Below are 20,180 nucleotides of genomic sequence, written 5' to 3' on the forward strand. Positions count from 1 at the left end.
CCTGTAACAAATGGTACCATCTGAAAATGGGAAGTTATGATTGTCATATTTTAAAGTGCACGGTTTTATGCCAAGGTGGAGGCTGCACAAATTGTGTGGATGTGGATCCGCATGTGTGCCATATCTCAGGTTTCTTACGGAAAGCGGTGACACTTCGCTCCGAAGGCTCCTTTAAGTCATCCTCCTGTTACATTGCACTGGCTGAGGGAAGTAATCCCATACTGCAGATACCCGGCTGGAGCACAGAAGCATTATTATTATATATATATAATATACATATTATTATATATATATATATACATATTTTTTTGTAGTGGGTCTCCTAAGTTTGAGATACATTTTGCTAATGAAATGGACAGATTTGTATATTTCCTATTTTCCAAACAATCTTCCTTCTTCTTTTACCAATGTGCATAATGCTACCTGGACTTTGCGACCTTCCTGCGCTGTGTTCTTGGTGTTTGACAATGCAGATCCGAGTTCATCAGGCTGACTGCATTGTGGAGCAGCAGTAGCAAAAGAGCAACTCGACGCAGCGGTATCAGCCTCATTAGCAGCAATAATGGGCTCTTAGGGCAGTCTTGATTCCCGTCTGATTTTAATGGCACAGCTTTTTCTGTCATTTTTTTTGTGTGTGTGTGGAGAAACCGTGAAGTCAGAGAACTTTTGTAGTCAATAAAATATGGAGGGTTGCAGGTACACATTTCTTATTCTCGAGGTGTAGTTCTCTTTGTTCTGAAGAGCAGAGCATTGTCAATAAAAAAAGTGTTTGATGGGAGATTTTCATTAGGAAGCTCTGAAATTGAAATATTCAGGTCAGGAAGAGCACACTGTGGTAGTCAGCATTTGGTTTGAACTTCTGAACATTGGAAAGGGTTTTGGAGGTACCGCTTGAAAGAAAGTAAGTCTCTGATCCTGGATGGTCTCTCAATTTATTAAAACCCTGAATGAGCTAATAAAGGCACTTCAGAGAACATTTATACATTGTAAAAAGTGAGTAAAATAATATTGGTCCCTTAAAAGTTCTCCATACGAACATTTGGATTGAGTTTTGGATGTAGTTGGTTTTTTTTGTTGTTTTTTTTTTTGATAGTTAATCTTGGTAGGCAGCCTGGGTCTGCAGAACAAATGGATTTTCACTGGTTGACACGTTGCTGGATTTTGCTGGTATAATTCTAATAGGGAGCCCTGTTAGCAGTCCTTACATCGGAGGATAATCCCACGAGTTTTGTTCTCATTTGTATCGAAGTAAAGATCTGTATTTGCCATTCTGAATTTGGGCACAGCTCAGCTTGATCTTGCGCTTGGTTCTCACAAGGAAATCATCTTCTCTTTCCATGTTATCCTTACTCCAAGGCACCAATATCATTACAATTACACATTATAATTAATAATTAGAGTGAATTCTAGGGGTCAACCAAAGTTTCCTCTCTTGTGAACCAAGTGGGTCAGGATAACATAGTAAATAATGGTAGTAGGGGTGTAATTCTTCACAACTCCAGCTTTCATGCCGGTGTAGCTATCATCAAGTTGCAGCTTGCTATGCTTATTACACAAGAGGTCTCCAAAGACACAACTGCAGGAACACGTGCTTCTTTACTAAAGTGGTGGGGGCCCAGGCATTGTGAGTCCTTTACCTATCCTTCAGTAAAACTATACATGGGGAAGTGCTCCTCCAACTATTTTGGGACAGAGTACCAACATCACATCCCCCAGGTGTTACTTTATTTACTGAACTCCTTTATTATTGATCTCGTAGTTTTTTGTTTTGGTTTGTTTTGGTTTGGTTTTTGACTGTAATGGCCATGTATGTGAAGTGAGTCCAAAGCATTGCAATAAAGCTGTGGAAATATTTCTTATACCAGTAGCTAGTATCCTGCATCTCATCTGCATCTTGTAGCTGAATTGCCTACTGTAGAGGAAATGGGAGTGAAATAAAATATAAAATAAAAGAAGCTATTCACTGTGGTTGACAATATGACCTGAAGTTAGTACCACATCCAGGTGACACAACAACCTTTACGTCACCTGAATAACAACTTTCTTTTTCTGTTCCAATATTCTATTGGATTTTACTTCTTTACTGCTATCCCAAAATCTGAATCGGGTCTGGAGCCTCAGCTGTGCTACGAAACGCACAAGTCAGTGCAGCAGCACATGGTCCTTTTAGTGAGAAGCCTGTTTGGGGGAGATGCTGCAGTAGGATCTTGTGACAGGTTTGGTGCTGCCCTGAGCTGCTGTGCTCTGCTCAGCTGGACCAGCTGGGTCAGGGCTGGGCAGAGCCTGTGCAGATACAGCCAAGCCTTGCTGAGCACAGTCAGACTCCAGGGAATTTCCAAAAGGGTTCATTCTCATCTGCTTTCACTGTCTCCTGTGTTGCAGCCAGTGCTTGAATGGTTTGGGGGAAAGCAGGCAACTGGTGAGAAATTATTTCTCCACCGATCATCCAAAGACATATGTGCATAAGGCTATGTGTAATTATTTGTACTGACTGTTGACCTGTAAAAAGTACATACAGGTGAAAGCCTATGCATGAGCAGATGTGCTGACATCTGTTTGTTACCTGCTTCATATGGGGCTATGTGGGGAATTCTTTCATTAAATGATATTTTGGGTTGGAATATTTGCTTTCTTTGCCTTGTAAAATTTGGTTTTAGAGAATGTTTAAAACACCTGTCTCTTGCTCATTTTGATTTCCAGGTTTATTTATTTTTTTTTAATTCAAAAACATTTTTGTGGATACATTTCACATTCCCATAATAATGAGATTCTTAAGCAAGCAAGCCACATGCATAATTGCATGTAGTTAAAAATATTCCCCAAAACAAAAATCTTCACGTAAAATACCAGAAGGAATGTCACATAGGAAGGGGAAGACTGAAATAAATGTGCAAGTTGCAGCAGCACTGTAAATATGGCTTATATATATATATTCATGCAGCTCTTGCTGCAACTTGTGACATCTTTCATATGAGTGTCACCTTTAGGAGGCTATTTTTGGCAATGAAGTTTCAGCATGGGATTTTAAGGGTAACAGCGGGTATTGGATATATTCTCAAGAGATCACCTTCACATTCCCTCAAATATTTCTAGGCGCATTAAAAAAGTGAGTAGTATATATTGCTGAATAGTTATGCACGCTTGTTTTATTCGTCCTCATAAAACCAGATTCAGTAAAAAGTTTGCCGGTGCTGTGGGACATTTTTCAACAGGATTCAGAGCCATTACTTTCTTTGGATAAACAGCAGTAAGTACAAATCTCTAAAAGACGTGTAGGAAAATATTCAGGCACCTTCATGTTCGTTACTCACAGATCACCTAAAGCAATAGAACTGCCCAGCCAGAACTACAAAAATGTTGAATGCAAGCCCTCATATCCAGAGAGGTTGGAATTAGCCACCGTTTACTTTCTTTAGCCATGAGTGGGGAGAAGGGGAGAAATGTATGAAACATAACCAACTCTTAGTTTTTCTTCTTTCTTCAAATATTGTAAATCTGGTACTTATCGTGGGAACCTGCAGGTTCCTAAGGGGTTGCTGTGTAAAAAACTGTTTAACAGAGCTCTGCAAACTCCACTAGCAAAGGCTTTGACATTTTCATGGCTTGTAGAGAAGCTGGTCATTACAGTGAGGCTGCTAAATTATGGATGCGATTTTTTGTCTCCCAGTTCTTCAATGCCAGTGCTCCCTATAACCTTTGAGGAAATTTGAGGAAGAAGTACTGGTTGGCTGAACGGCTCCAAGAGTTACAGACTTTCATTTCTAAACCGTTTACGGATTTCTAAAGTTAGCCTGCACCTTTTGGGGGCCATCCCAGTGGGCAGACTGGTCTCCTGCTCACTTCAGAGCTCACTTGAGGAGGCAGCAGAAAAAAAAAAAAAGAAAAACTTCTTTCGCCTTTCTGCACACCATCCCCAGTTTGATGATCCCTTACAGAGCTCTGGTTTTCTCACCGCAGTACTCTGTGTGCAGAGCCTCAAGTCGTGAGGCAGATGAAACAAGGAGAGAGGAAGAATTTTAAAAAGGAGGAGGCAAATACTGTGACGCTCGGCTTTGCTGCTTCCTTAGCGTGTTTCCTGTCAGAATTTGACTTAATAAATAACACCATAAATCTATATTTAGAATGGGAAATATTTTAGCAAGAAATAAGACTCAGCACAAGCAAATCTATTTAAATGCAGCATAATTGAAATGTCAACACAGTCATGAAATGCCTTGAGGTGTTTCTTCGGTGAAGGCCGGATATGACACAAACTAGATGTGTGAATGCTGTGGTACAGAATAAAGCCTTCGTGTACTCATCAAATCTGATCTCACGCTCACCTTACTGAATGTTTGAAAACGCTTGGCTGAAGTCTGGCTGCCACTGTGGTCCCTGCCCTTCCCTTCTGCCAGGGCATCTGACAGTGCAGAGGAGACTTTGATCTTGGAGGAGACAGAAGTTGAGCAGCTCCCCAGCCAGGAGCCCTTCCTGCTGGAAGGCCTGTCATTTGTTTGCAGCTCCTGCCTCACATTGCAGCACAGACCTTTTATCTTCTCGGCGAGGGCTAGCAGGTGCTCTTCACTCAGGAAATGTAGCGGGGACCTTGTTTTCCTCCAGGTGGTGGTTGTTTCTTCATTTAGCTGCTGGTGGATTGGCAGGTGCTGGTGGAGCACCATGTTATATGGGTCTGAAGCGTGCTGTCCTCATAGCCTTCCGATGGAAATGATCCCACAGTGAGTAACTCAGCCACAAGCAAAGGTGGTGTCTTTTTTTTCCCTCTTCCCAGTCACCCTACTGGTGCTGCTGGAAAGGGATGGTCATGGCCATGGGGTCCCTTGGGGTTATAGTTAGACCAAGTTTCATCTGTGTCTGTCCTGGCTCTAGATCTCAGTCTGCCTGGGCAACATATCTTTTTTCAGCAGTTGGTAGGCAGAGAAGAATCCGACTCTTGCTTCATGTGGCAATACATTTTATTTTATTTTTTTTTTCAGAGGTGAAGTTCAGCTAGATCTTTATCAGCAAACTATGATTTCAGGAGGAAAATGAACTTGACAACTGTTTTAACAACCTGGATGTTTATGTATGTCATTGGTTAATGCCTAAAGTCAATATTTGTTAAGTCTGATTGATAAAAATATGCGCCTTTCATCAAGGTCAAATTAATTTGTGGAAATTTGCCGTTGCTTACCATGCTGCTTTTGCACAGAATATCCCTGTCAGACTTCGCTAAAACTGTGCAGGCATTTTCTTATTTAAATTATGATTATCTTCACAACTTCCCTGTGAACGCTACCTCATTTGATTTTAATTTTTTTATTTTTTTAAAGGATGCCTCAGATTGGATTCTGGTTCAGTCAGGTAATGAATTACCTGACCTGACCTAATTCATTAATTCTAATAGTATCTGAAGTCTTTATTTTATCCAAGGCTCCTCTGATAGACCTGTCTTATAGACATTTTTGTAATAATGTCCATTCATCAGCTACTTAAAGGACATAACTTGAAACTGGCTGTGACTGCTAGGATGCACGCTGTCTACTTGTTTGGGTTGTGTACTGGTTTAGGCTTTCAATGTATGTTGAAGGCTGCATCAGGCAAATGTAAGGGATCGTGAATAGTAATGCTTGGAAAGGAGTTCTGAAACTATATATTAAATATGTATGGATGAATCTATGCACGTTGAAATGTTCATAAGATGAAATTGTGTTTAGACTCCTGTTTTCACAGAGTGTAACTATACAATGTGTTCTTAAGGTACAATATTTAGTGTAGGACTGAGTAAATGACATTGCTTTACAACTGAGGTCACTCAAGCATAGACTTATGGTATACAAAAATGGAGAATTTTCTCTGATATTTTATATATTTTCCATATTATAGCAAACACAAAAGCCATGCTTTGCAATAATGAAGTCAATTCTGAAAACAAACAAAGCCCCTACCTCTGTTGCTGTACTCTTAGTGGATATTCATCTCTTGATTTACTGTGTTCTCCTAATGTTTGCGTCTGTTATAAGTTGGTCTCTACCGGATGTTCCTGGAAATGGTGCATGCATGGATTATAGGCATACAACGTAGATGTGTTTGTATATAGCTAGCCGTGAGGAAAATTGAGGAGGAAGGAGAGTTTTAGGTAAGAGACAAGATGACAAGATCAGGTTACAAAAAGAGTAAGTTAAAACTAAAACTGGAAAAGGAAACCAGCAATTTTTTGTTGCCATATGGAGAACAGATTGTTTCACAGTAAAAGAAAGGCACATGCAAAAAATATAATTCTATAGCAATGAAATCATCAAAGCTGCTTATGAACTGAAGCGTAATCACTGCAGGCTGCTGTAGTTGCCTTTTCCTTTTGAATCTGGTGAGAATTACAGGTAGATGCATAGAAGAAAATGAAATAACTGCTGAATGTGGTACTAGTTACTGCTTCGGTAGCCCTCTGAAATGTTGCTGTGACTTGTATACAGAAAAAAAAAAGTGATTTAAGTTCATGATAAACTGCATTTGCAATGCTTCGGATGATGGCAGGACAGGTCCATCTGGTGGTTACCTGTCCTGAGGGTTGGTGGTCTCTGTACCTGCTGGAGGGAGACTGGATGGCGGTAAGGACGCTGACACAACAGTCACCAAAGCATGAAACAAAAAGTATATAAATTATATATTTAATAGATGTTAAATAGCTTCAATTGGCTATTCAATAGCTTTGATGGTTGGACCAGATGATATTGGAGGTCTTTTCCAACCTTAATTATTCTGTGATTCTAATTAATAGTGCACTTGTAGTCAGGCAACACTGAGGAGTGTTAGATAATGAATTTTCTACTCTGACTTTCCCTACAGCCTCAATAATAGGAATGGGACAGTAAAAGTGCTGCAAAATATTAACTGTTTGCCCTTCGAAACCTCTGTTTTTCAAATGTGGTAGTGGAATTGTTTTTCACAGTTGTGTGAGTATTGCATATTATTCTCTTAGTGGGAGAGGGCCTCTGTTAGAGGCAGTTGGAATGAAGAGACTCTTGTTTCTGGTTTCCTTTGTTCTGTGTGCTGGGCTGAGGACAGTTAAACATGTTGGAAGAAGGAGAAAATGGTGCTTTTCGGTGCTCAAATAATTGAGCATGTTCTGGATAGATAACTTGGGTAGCGCACTGGAGAGACAGGAGATGGGGAGCATGCAGCACCATTAAAAACTGGGAGACATCAAAAGAAAGAGAAAAAAAAACTAGACCCAGAAACCTCGAAGCAAAAGAAGGAACCTTCCCGAGACAGGAATGTCACAATTTGTTCAACCCCAAAGCCATTGAAATTTGATGGGCCTGGGAAAGAACATAACATAAACACACACTTTGTTTGTCTGTTAGAGTAGACCTCACTGTTCTTTGTTTGCAGAGATGATAGCTAAATTAATCTCTTAAATTCAGATTTAAATGCATAAATTAAATGTTTTCCTGAGATATGGTGAATAGCTATAGTTCCCATCAAATAATTCCTTCTAGCAGCTAGAGTTTAAAAATGCTCAGTGCTTGTGAAATTCAACTAATTAATTTAGGAAGTAGCTGAAATAAAGGCTTTAGTTAGAAAAGAGGAATTGTTTTCTAAAAAAGAATTCAAAACCATCACGATTATAAGTTTTGTTTTGTATCTGTTTGGCAACTGACAAAATGTTGCTGAATACAGTTAATAGCTGGCTCCATATTAGAAGTATTTATCAGTTTTTAGGTTCCATCTCCAGTCATCGGCAGAAAACAAGGCCTTCAAAAAAAAGAAAGATCCAGGTGTTGCTGTAGATCAATATAGAAATACATATGTAATATTACAATACAAATGTGATGTTATCTGATACAAATGAATAAATAGTAATCAAGCCATAACAACTCAGTTACAGCAGCTGCAATGGGTAGCTAAAGGAAAACCTGCCCCTTAGCCAAAACAAACTGACAGCAAAGGAATCCAGGAGATCCCAAGGTGCAGCAGGAAGCACGAGCTCAGGAGCAGGGTCACACCTCAGATTTCTTTGGAGTCAATTACCTACTCAGAAGCAGTGTTGCAGAGCTAAGTTTCCTGGCTGGAATAAAAATAAACATCACTTTATCCAAAGAAATCCAGGTGTGTTCGGGGCTGCTTTGTAAATGTGGGAAAAGCACAGAAACGCTGCTTTGCTGTTGGCAAAAGTGAGGTCCCTAAAGCTACCTGGAAGTAATGATGCACGGGTGCTACCAACCAGCCGCCCTACTTTCTTATTGTATTGAGTTAGCCCAAATCTGTGGAACAAGAGAAAAAAAAAACAAAAACATTCAGTTGTACTGATAGCTTTTACGAAACAAACATGTTTTTTAAATAGAATTTTTCTATCACATTAATGTAAGAAAAAGCGGAGGTGAGCTGTACACACTTTAAATTTAGCTACCACCGAAAATGCTTCCCCGATTTAATTTTCAATTTCTGTTTTCTTCATGAAAAACTTAATTATTCTGCACCTATTTTAAATCACATATTTAATTGCCTTTTTATTTTTCACAGTAGTAATGTATTAAGAGTTTCTGGAGTACAGATTTTGCTGAAATTCACGTGCTTAATAGTTTTTATTAAAAGTCACTAAATAAATAGTGACTTTTTTTTGCTCAGCTACTCCAATGTTACCTTTAATTTTGGGCATACCTAAGCTTTTCCACTAGGCTTGGTAACAGAAAAAAGTAAGATGATGATTAACAGCCTTGTATAATGTACCAAGTTTATTTCACTCGTGTTTTGTAAATACGTGTGCATACCTTTTCATATAAAACAGATAAACATGATTCAGGAAAATAGTTTGCCTCTTGTTCTTCAATCTGGTGAAGACCACAGAAAATAACTTAATAATGAGAAATTTTGTCCAGTTTCAAAACCATATTTTATTAGAGCAAAGCACAACTCATTAAGAAAATGTTCAGATGACGTGCACAATTTAAAGCATGCTGGAAACTGTCTCTTATAAGAATCATTTTCAAAGAAGTGAATGTATCTATTCTTCATTTTCAAGTGATAATGTTTAAAACTTCTGCAGATATTTTTAGATAGAAAACCCTATAACTTACGTTTTAAAAAATCTGTTAATTACACATTTTACACTATTCAGTTATTCTACTTCATATATAAGTATAATTAGGTTGTGTACATGATATTAACAATTTATTAATATCAAGCAAAGCATTTATTTATTAACTTCTCAGTTGGGATGCAGGTGGCTCTGCCGACTGAGTCCTGTGGAGCTCCAGCATAACACTGGTTTCATTAAAAAAAAAAAGGTCAGGTTCTCTGCTAAATGTGGAATGAGCTGAGAGCACCTACAGTTACATCCACCTCCCATGTTTCTGCCTGAAAAAGTTGTGAAAAGTTACACTGGGAGTTACTAGAATTTCACTATACTCTTTGTGAAGAGGATATATCAAAATAGAAGAGAAGATAGTAGAGAGAAGCAGCGATCCCCACAAAACCTGTTGCAGTACTCATTGTGTTGTGCCCACCACTTGGCACGGTTGGACTGGCCTCTAAAAGATCAGAAGCTTTGGAAAAGAAAACTGGAGAAAAAAGAAAGAGATGCTCTTTCCCCCCTCACTTTTTCTTTTTTCTCCCTCCAGAAGCCAGGCAAAAGCTGGGTTAACTTTTAATGTGCCAGAATATAGTAACCACATGCTGAAGTAATACACGAAGCCCTTTTGTAAATACCAAGGCAATTCTTTATTTATTCTCCGGAGCTAGAAATAGGGGCTGATCTTTGTACTACAGTTTAGCCTCTAAAGCACATCACCTCAGTCACTCATTTTCCATTATCCGTTGCAGCTGTGCCTCTAATAATCTCAGGCTATGGCATGCTGAAATTGGTATTGAGAATTTTTATATCGTGTTATATTAACTTATTTATCAGCTTTTTCTCCTTATGCCTTAGAGAATGAAGCTAAAGAGGTGGGCTGTGAGGATGGCGTTCATTTACATTGGCTCCACCAATAAAACGTGGAAATGACTTCTCCTGTGAAAGACTGCATGTTTTCCTCTTCATATACATGTACAAATATATAAAGTTACATTTAAAAAAAAAAAAATATAACCTTTACCCAACCATTAAAAAATACATAGAGGAGAGAAGATTCATCACTGGAGTATGCTACTTACCAGTTCCTTGCTTTAGAGGATGGGCTTTACTTGGGGCTGGAGAGACTTGAAAGGCTTTGAAAAAGAAAAAAAGGTACCGAAACAACAGCTGGGGAACTCATAATGCAAATTAGTAGATGGCTTTGTCCTATGGAAAATATTTAGGAAAAATTAGATTAAGCTTTCCTATGTATTATCTCTGCCTGGGTCAGTGACATGTATGAGCAATACTAATAGGCAATTCTGAGCAGTGCGAGTTGCTGCTCTAGATAGATGACTGACTGACAGCTAAATGAAATAATGAATGAAAAGCAATTTTTGTGTTTCTGTTGCTTTCAATCTCGTCAGCGCTGAATCAATTACACATTGCCAAAGGCTCAAGTCTCGTTAGTTGGGTAAGATATAAGAAAAACAATGAGGAAAGATGAGTCATGGTAAAATGGTTGGAAACAGTACCGTACTTTACAAGGTTATTGCTAATTTCATGTTTTCAGTGGGCACTGTAGGTATAAGTAGTTCTTGCAGAAAAGTTACAGCTAAATAATCCTAGTTGGATACAAGGTGAGATGAAAACAAAATGCCAAACAGACATCAGGAGAGCAGGTGTAATTCAGTTTTTTTCTAGGCTCTGGGATTTGAGGGTTCGTATTTTCTAGCTTTTTTGAACATCTGCATTTCTGCACATTCACAGACATGCATGAGATAAGGCTCATGGGTTCATAGCACCCTGAGAAGTAAAATGATAAGAAAACCATTGGCAACATTATTTTTTTTTTGAGAATTGGCAATTGTGAATCTTTGCAGACACTGGCAGCAACGTACAGCTCCGTGTGGCATTTGTCATGGGTTGTACACCTCCAACGGGACAAACCCACTCCAGGAGCCATCTTGCAACCTGACTCTGCATGCTGCAGGGAAAAATATAAAGGTTCAGCCTCTTTAGCTGGCAGACGCTGTAAATGGGACTTGTAAAAAAAAAAAAAAAAAATATATGTCACTTATTCCAGCCCCTGCCCCAGCTCAGAACTCCATATATCTGTCTCCTAGGAAAAAAAAAAAAAAACAACCTATTGAGTAAGAATTTTATTTTTCTGGTATAGTTTTTCCTTGCTGCTAGTTTTTAATTCACTTCTAGCTTAAAGTCCTCTCTCTTATCCTTCACTGGCTTTAGCTGTGTACACAAAAAAAATTCAGTTACTGAGTCACACGTTTGGTTCTCCGGGATCTGTTGCTATTCAATCCCTTTATGTAATTGTTCCAAGTCCTTGGCTGAGTTTCCAGGCAGGCACTGCCTCGTGAGCCTGAGGTTTCTGCTTGGCAATTTTTTTGAGGATTTTATCTATCAAGTGAAGTTGTATTCATGAAGAGAAGTAATTTCAGAGGTACTACTTCCATGAAGAGGCATGAAATTGGACGTTGGAAAAAGCTATTATAGGTGTCTTTTATGATTTCAAAATGATTTAATTATGTTTTTCCACATAACTGAGAAGTGAGCAAAGTAAATAAAGATGCTAGCTTTTTTTCCAGTATCAGGAAAAGGAAAAAAAAAAAAATCTTTTGGCCTTTCTGGAATGTTTTAAAACTCCCACATCATTTCCAGCTCTACTGCACCATTATATCTGCAGTGTTAGCTGAGGCAACAGAAGAAATGCACAGGCTAACCTGGCCCTTTTCTGCTACAAACTGTCAAGCCAGAGGAGGACCAAGATGTCTTTGTGTGCTACCTAAGGGGAAAGTGGCATTGCATCTGCTAGGCTGTATGTGTTTGAGACACAACAGAGAATGCCAACTTGCTGGGCGATGGACACTTTTAAGGCTTCCGTGAAAGCTTTGTATCCTGCTTTGCTCATTTAAGAGTCAGTCTGGCAACACTGCCATCCCATTTTCTTGCAGCAGTGACTTAGATTGCCAGCTAAAACCCCTCTACTCCGTGCATGCATCTTCTTCCAAATCTGTGACTGTTACTGAGAGCGAGCTCTTGTAGATACCATCATTTCATAGCAGCCTGTAGCAGTCTTGCAGATTTTATTTTGAATAAAGGCTGGATATTTTAAAATATTTTTATTCTGAGTCATAATATAATGAAAGACTTATCAACAATTTACTGTGAAGACAGATCAGAGCTGAAAGCAGAAAAACAGCTCCTGTCCAGATGGGTTTAGTGCATGATAAATGTGAGTTGCACACGTTTGTGATACCTCATCTTGGGCTCCACTGTTCAAAGGTACATGCACGTGGAATAATATGGGATATTAATAATCCTAAGTAGTGTTGGTTTTGGTTTTGCTTTTTGCTTTTTTCATTTCTGAATTATCTTCGAACAAATACAGTAAGGTTTATTTTATTTTTTTTCTAACCTCTGCTACTGATTTGCAGGACACTTCATTTCCACCAAGTTTATTCGCTAATGAAACCTGGTCACTTAGAAGCCAGTACATTGTAGTTAGATAACAGTAAAAGTCATTCTTATTGAAATGTATTGCTTAATGGAATTTTAGTCTTTATTAAGCCGAGTATCCAGTGGAGCAAGCAAGCTAAGTGCCCTACAGCATAAATGTATAATGCAGTCTTCAAGACACATTATTGTTATCCATACGTATAGCACTTTTGTGAATTATGTCTGTTTAAAATAATATGTAGTTGACCACCATCTGCCTGCATCTCACCACAGGTAATCAGAAAGTGATCAGTGATGGCTGAAAGGAAGCCAAGGAGCAGCAGGCAATTAACCTTGCTTGATTTGAGGGGGATCGATAGGCACTCATGACCATTAGTGATATGCAGGCAAAGATGAGCCAATCTAAACCAGGAAGATTGGTGAGACTTACAGTGCCTTCAAGTGTGTCTTCCAAGTAGTGGAAAACATCAGAATACTACTTTCTTTCACCTTGCTCAATGGTTTAAACATTACTGCCTGCAGAGATGGCATAAGGTCCAAGCCTAGCAGCCACTAGGAATAAATGAAACACTTTCTATCGATTTCATTAGGCACAGATAGCAGTAGTGAGAATTGCAGTATTAAGAATTTCAGCTGAAGCATTTTGTACAAGGTAATTGACTGAGGTTGGATGAATTAAGACCTCATGTGATGATCTGGGTCTGTGGTTGTAGCATCACTTGCTGTTACAGATTACTGCTTTCTAGTATCTTCCCGTAGTCACTGGATATAAATCAGCTTTGGAGCAGTACAAGTCCTGCTATGTACACCAAAATTCACAGAGCTACTGTGTTGGTCACTTCCTTCTGAGCAGTGTGGGTGTCTTGCTTTGTAGCTTATCCTTTGGGTTCATGGAACAGAAAGGTTCCTTGTGTGGAGGGCCTTCCACAATTCCTTCGTAATTAACACACCACCTAAAAACCTTCAGAGCATTGTCCTGGTCTACTGTATGATAAAAACTGATTAGCATAAAATGGCAACAGGCACTACCTTGACAACAGTGGTCTCAGTCACGAGTCTTCATTGAAGATATTTGAAAAGAAATTTTTACTTCAGTGCATTAATAACAAATTTTCATTCTACTCCATGGCTTCTCAATAAATATTATTTCAAAATATAAATATTCTCCTTATGTTTATAGGAAACTCTCATCAGAATTGCTACAAAAAGTTTTAGATATATAGTATGAATTTGGCACTGAAGTACATTTTAACAAAGAAGATTTCTATTAAATCAGGTGTTATATGATGCCATAAAACAAACTTATATGAAATTTTTATTACTTAATGTATATGGACTTTAACACAATTGTGCTTGAACGAGAAGGGCTGTGTGAGGAGGGCAGATGTATTGGTCATCTACAAGAGACTCTTTTAAGACAGACATTGAACAGCGATGAAGACATAGGGTGATCTGGCTTCCCATCAAGTAGAGCTGGAAATCATAACCATTTATAAAACTACAGGAACAGGCACACCTCTTCCACTTGTTTCTAAGTCCTTGTTACCCAGTGGCTAGGCGAGATAGCTGGAGTCACAGGAACGGGTGTCACTAGTGAACCTATACTAATGTTGTAGTGGGTCGCTATTACAACAGAACGCTGTGGGGCTTCAATTATTAATTAATTAACACTTCCAGAGCACTCTGAGACTCACTGAGTAGTTTTTAGTTTGAGGTTGTTTTATTAAAGAGTGCTTAAAATTATTACTACTTAAATACTTGCAGTAAATGGTTGGTGTTACTGACATGTAGAAATTTGTGTGTATATATTTATATATTTTTTACAGAAACAAAGAAGTATAAAGCCTAATTTAAAAAATGAATGCTTCAGAGATGTAACAACAGTGTGTTTGAGCACATAAGAAATTAACATCAGCAAAATGTGGAATAAGGCTGAGTACATAAATATTAGATTGAATAAGATCATCGAAATACTTGATGGTTAAAGTGAGTGATAGTTCAGAAGCAGAAGTGTAAGACAATGTTTCATCAGAGAGTAAGCTTATGTATTACCTCTTATAAAATATATAACTGCTTTTGCACACGGAAGACTGCAATTTAGTGTGGTTGATCTCACACTACGAAATTTAAATCCTTTTTTTTTTTTTTCCTCCCTTCATTTGGTGAAAAGAGCATGCAAACTCCTTTTTCCCGGTTTGTGACTTTGCTTTGTGTTGAATTTAGATGCCAGAGCTGGCTCTATTTATCACCTAAGTAGATAGCTGACTTGTGCAAGTCTCGAAGGTGACATGCTGTATGCTTTGCCTGAAGAAATGGAGATTTACCGTGCAAGGATGAACAGCCTCCTGCGTCCTGCCAATGCTGTGCAGCTGTCACTGCTGGAGGGAAGTTAGGGTTAGAAGAGACGTGGGAGAGAGAGGAGATAGCAGCTTCCACGGGGAGCAGCCACTGCCCAATCTTCTTTCCCATCACCGTCTCACCTGCAGGCGGAGAGAGGGAAGAGAAAGCTCTTCCCAAGCTCCCCATCCTAACCTTCTCCTCCCGTTGTCACCTGCCCTCTGCAGGTGGCAGTCACTTGTGCCTCTTCCCTCTTCCCCTGTTTCAGGCTGCTGCAAGACGAAGAGATGGTGGCAGATCTTTGCAGGGAAGGGACAGCCTGTGAGACCCACGGACTCCCTGAGGTTGGCAGGGACCTTTGGGAGTGCCTAGCTGGTGAAAGCACGGGCACCTAGATCAAGTTGCCCAGCACCGTGTCCAGTCTGGGTTCGAATCGTCTCCACAGATGGAGACTCCAGAGCCTCCCTGGGCTTAACTTTATTCATTCCAGAGACTGCTCTGCCCCAGCCACCAAGTTACATTTCGTCTCTTCAAGCATTCCTCAAGCACTGAAATGCAATTTACTAACAAAAATGAGAAACCATGAGTAAATGCATTTTAGCTCACTAGGTCCAGATTACTAAGCAGAGCAGCCCAGGTAGCCTGCTCTTGAATAACCACCGGTCCTCGCTGTAGTTTTTCCATTCTGATCTTTGTTGCCACGCACAAACTTTGTTAGTTGCTACTTTCACTTCTGCTTTATTAATGAATATGTTCAGTATTGTCAGGCTTCGGGTAAGTGTCTGTGATACCTCACTAGACACATGTAGTTTAATGATGATTCTCTGTAAGTCACTGAACCTGCTTCAGTATGTATTCAATACTGTGAAAATACCTAAAACTATATACCAGTTTATTCAAAATTAAATAAATGTCTGTATTCTTTAAAATCTATATTCTTTAAATCTATAGCTTGCATCCAGATTAATAGCCATATACATGGTCTCATCCCTTTAGTCATGAAATCACTTGCCCAGTTTGAATTTTCTCAGGTGTACTTCTCCTTAGCTTATGCTTATGCTTGAGTGTGGCAGCCAAGGTATAACTAAAACAGCAAAAGGTCAAAATAATGAGCCATTTCCACTGGTGAAGCTAATATTTTACTACATGCCTACTACTGCTGATCTCATCTTTTCAAATGTTTTGCGATGCTATGGTTGAAGAGCACCACATAAAACAAATTGTTTTGAAGCTCAGCCAAATATTGTAGGTCAAGATTTAGGCAGGAAGAATTTTCAATAGCACATCCTTGAAAAATAAATTTATCCATGAATATTGTGCCAAGATGCTGTTAGGTAATATTTTGAAGATGGATATTCTCACTTCTGAAAAGGAACATTGACTGGAGTGTGGATTTGGAAGATTTGATTTGCTTATTTAAGTTTTATTCTTCTTGCAACATTCCTTGTTTTTTTTTGTTTGTTTGTTTGTTTTGTTTTGTTTTTTTCTGATTTCATTAGGTTGGAGATGACAGAAAAGGAAATCTGTCTTTTTTAATAATATCTTGTTAATCACTTGTTACTCAGCAAGACATGCCCATTTTCACTGAACAATAATCACAGTAAGATACTTCTGGTTTTGAGCAGACAACAAGTTCATTAAACAAGATGTGTAATTTTCTTCTAATCATAAAATAGGCAAATACATTTTAATGTGTATTTAAAATAATACGTTAAGTTGTTCAACAACAGTCTATGTGCCAGCATAGACTGTGATGGGAAAATAGATCCAACGGAGGGCTGAGATAAATCAGGTAGAATTTACGAAGTACAATCCGGATGCCACCATGCTAACAAGTGCTTATACTGGGCAGAAACCTTCACTCTTTCAGGTGAAATTTTCTGTGTCAGTTGTTGTTCTGTACCAAGGCTTCCCAGTGTGGAGACTTGTACCGACGGGGATGGACACTGGATGATTAAGACACCCTTTTTTTATTGATGACAATTTATATGACAAAAGCTGCTGCCCAGCTTTTACAGGACAGCTTTGTGCTTATGGCACTTGCCCAGGAGATGGGACCCAGCAACACCCAGGTGTGCCTTCGGCCCTTGGGCTATCCGCACCTCACAGCACATCAGTGTTCCCCTGCAGGATGCACCCACCATTCACTGTGTCGTATGAACTGGAAGGTGTCCTTGTGAGGAATCAGTGCCGCAGGAAGTCTGGGTTTTGTGGGCTCAGAGGATGCACCTCAGAGGATGACTCTGTTGCCTGATGATTATAGCAATGGCAAAGGGTGGAAATACTGTAATCTATGAATATCTTTTATCCAGTAACTATTTTATGGAAAATTCAGGAGCAGCCTGGTACCCAGCGCGAAGCGCCGTTCTCAAACTAGCCTTAGGAGAAGATTGTGCACTGTGGAGCTGAAGCACGTGGAGTTACTTCTGAGCAGTCCAGGCTCAGATGTCTAAGCTCTGTGAAGGAAAATGAAGGATTTCAGTTATACCCAGGGCTTACAACTTCCTTTAGGCAGTTCAGCGTGCAAGGTTTTTAGGTTACCATGCGGGGTGGTTGTTTCCTTGTGTGCACACTATATGGAAAACCTTTACTGCCTAACTGGTCTCTGGGGCTGGGCACCTGGAGGCTGGCTTGCAGACCTTACCTGTAAATGTCTCTGTCTTTAAGGCTTCTAGCAATTGTTTCTAAATGGGTGGGTTATTTGGGGGATGAATAAAAAGTAGCATTAGTCTTGTCTTTTCCCAAGCCTCCCGATCACAAGTTACAAAGCAGCAGTCAAACACCTGGTGCCCAAATGCAGAGGCTGCAGTTTGACCCGAAACAGAAAATAGGTACAGGAATTTATTTATTTATTTATTTAGCCTAAAGGTTTTTTGTGTATCCTCCCCATATTACATGTTGTTTTGAATTTGTCTCCTGCTTCAATGCTGAACTTTGGCAGGGGTCACCCATAGCAGGAGTACAAGGTTATGAATCTTATCTTAGATTTCCAAATCTCTTTCTCAGTGGTATATCTACCATAACAGAGTTATGGGCCGAGGAGCGTGACAAAGATCATTATACTTTTGTCATATTTTTATGGTATGATAGTCAAAGCCAATAAAATGACCAACGAATGTAAGATTAAAAACAGGCTGCATTATTTCAATCCAGCAATTGAATTCTATCAATCAAACTACCCTTTTCTGTCAGAGAAGCAAACTGTAGAGCTTTATCTTGTGTAACAAAAAAAAACAACAAAAAACTTGGGGTAAATTGCATTAGAGGGTCTAATATATAAAAAGAATTGTACTTCAAAAAATAAAAATAAAAAAACTGAAAATGAACTAGAAAAGAAAAATAAGGCTTACAGCATATGCGTGATAAGGACAGTCTAGACATCAGTGTATGAATATTGAATCATAAAAGCTGAGTGAATAACACGGTGATAAGATCAAGTATATTCATGAAACACAAAGCTGCCGAAAAGAATCTGAATATTTAAGAGAAACAAGAACGCGTGTGGAGTACAATTAGAAGACTAATTCGGTAACAAGTTCGCATAAGTTTTCCTTTGGGTATGTTTCAGAGACAAGGAAAAAAAGAATTAATCTTAGTTCCGCAATGAAAAATGATATTTTAGCATAAGATGGTGTGTTGCTTGAGGAATACAGTAACAGAAAGAACCTCCTGGGTCATGAATGCAGTGTCTGGTATTTCAGGGGCCTTTCCATATGCTATTTTTCATGAATTTATCATGATCCGTGTTGAAAACATTTATTTTCTGTCCCTGCTGCTTCCATTCAAAGAGCAGTACCAGAGCCTGATTATGGTGATAGGTGAGAACCTCTCCTTTTCAGCCCAAATGTATTAATGAACAATTTATACCCCTTTGTACTTCCACCAATAACCCTTTAGCTTAAATACTCTCTCTTTCCCCACTGTTGATCCTCTGATATATTCATGACTGCCTGTGGTTTTCCTCTCCCAACACTAACCAGCACAGAAACTTGCAGTCTGCCCTCAGGTTGCAGCTCTCTGTTCCCCTGCCAGTCCCTGAAGCCCCTCTCCAAGCCTGCTCGAGTCTGGGTTTATCCTCCAGGTACCCATTGGGTGGGCACAGCCACAAACATCTGCATTCAGCAAGAAAAGGACTCACTGGTGTCCTGGCCCTTTGTCTTTGTGGCTTTGTCTGTGGGAAGGACACATCCTGATGCTCCCAGAGCTGCATTTGCTTTTTCCACAGGCAGCATGGCGCTGGTAGCTCACAGCCATCCTCTGATAAACTATTTGACAAGAATCCCTTGTTTCAGATTGTTAAGTCCCAAACTGACAGCAGAATCCCTGCTATTGTTCCCTAAGCAAATTATCTTGATCTTAGAACCACAAACTTCAGGCAATTGCTTTTACTTAATCTGGCTCTGTATCACTGGTGCTTATCAGCACTGTGTGGTCGGCTAATTTTAATGTAGGGTGCTAGGATGTCGTCTGTACTCTAGCATTATTACAAAAAGAGCTGTACAGGATTTGTATATTACGCATGCACTAATGAAATGTAACTGGGAACCCACTGCAGCCAAAAGGCTTTATTATCATCAAAGTGACTAAAAATAATGGCATCTAAATACATGTTGCTGGATGCGAATCTAGTCCCCTTCCATCCTCTCAGGAAAGGGAAGTCTCACTGAGGCATCTTCTTAAATCCATTCTAGTGTTCGACAATCCCTCCTAGCCCAAAAATATACAGAATTAAGAAAGTGCAAGCTAAAAACAGCCAAAACATGTAAGTTTAAGAACCAGGTGTGAACCTGGTGTGAACCCTGTGTCAGCTGAGGAACTGAAAAAAAGGTTAGTCAGATCAATCGGTTAATTCCTTCATTAAAAAGCCACGCAAGAGGGGATAGTTCCTTATATCATTCCTTTCGGATGAACTATGATTAGCAGTGTATTTCCTTGAACACAGAAGGGATAAATGAAGGCAGGATTTTATTACTATGAAATCCTGTGGGAGCAGTTTTTCCAAAAAGCTTACAGCTCCTCTGAGTCTTTGTCAAAGGTATATCATGTCAGGGGAGATGCTATCAGCAGCGTCTTGGCCTGATGGACTGCTCTCCTTTGGGCCTGGTACCCGGGTGTCAGAGGAATAGCAAAGTCAGCATGAGATTGACATGGGGGTATTTGAGAAAGCAGGGGGGCTTTTGTGGTAGAGCTGGAGCTCTGCTTTAGAGAGGTTCTTCCATGGGACATAGAGAAGACAAAAATGCTGCCCTGCATGTCTCTGGGGGCAGAAAGAGAACAGTGAAGAAAAAGACCTAAAGCAGTGCAGGATGAGTTGGCATTACGACCCAGGCCTGGGGAA

At 39.5% G+C, this 20,180-nt stretch overlaps 1 protein-coding gene across 8 annotated transcripts in view; it reads left to right on the plus strand.

The window, feature by feature from the left end:
- LRP1B (LDL receptor related protein 1B) overlaps positions 1-20,180 on the plus strand; it is a 546,211-nt gene that overhangs the window by 189,540 nt on the left and 336,491 nt on the right. Inside the window, exons 1-2 of one of the 8 annotated variants that reach the window (XM_083841836.1) lie at positions 4,627-4,715; positions 4,974-5,062. The exons of 6 other annotated variants lie outside the window; for them this stretch is intronic. The gene's annotated coding sequence lies outside the window, so the exon portion shown is untranslated. Of the gene's footprint in view, positions 1-4,612; positions 4,716-4,973; positions 5,063-20,180 lie in introns of those variants that run through there. One more of the 8 variants, XM_083841835.1, reaches the window with a different exon arrangement.

The sequence above is a fragment of the Anser anser genome, assembly GCF_964211835.1.
Source record: "Anser anser genome assembly, chromosome: 6".
In the NCBI taxonomy this organism is placed as follows: Eukaryota; Metazoa; Chordata; class Aves; order Anseriformes; family Anatidae; genus Anser; species Anser anser.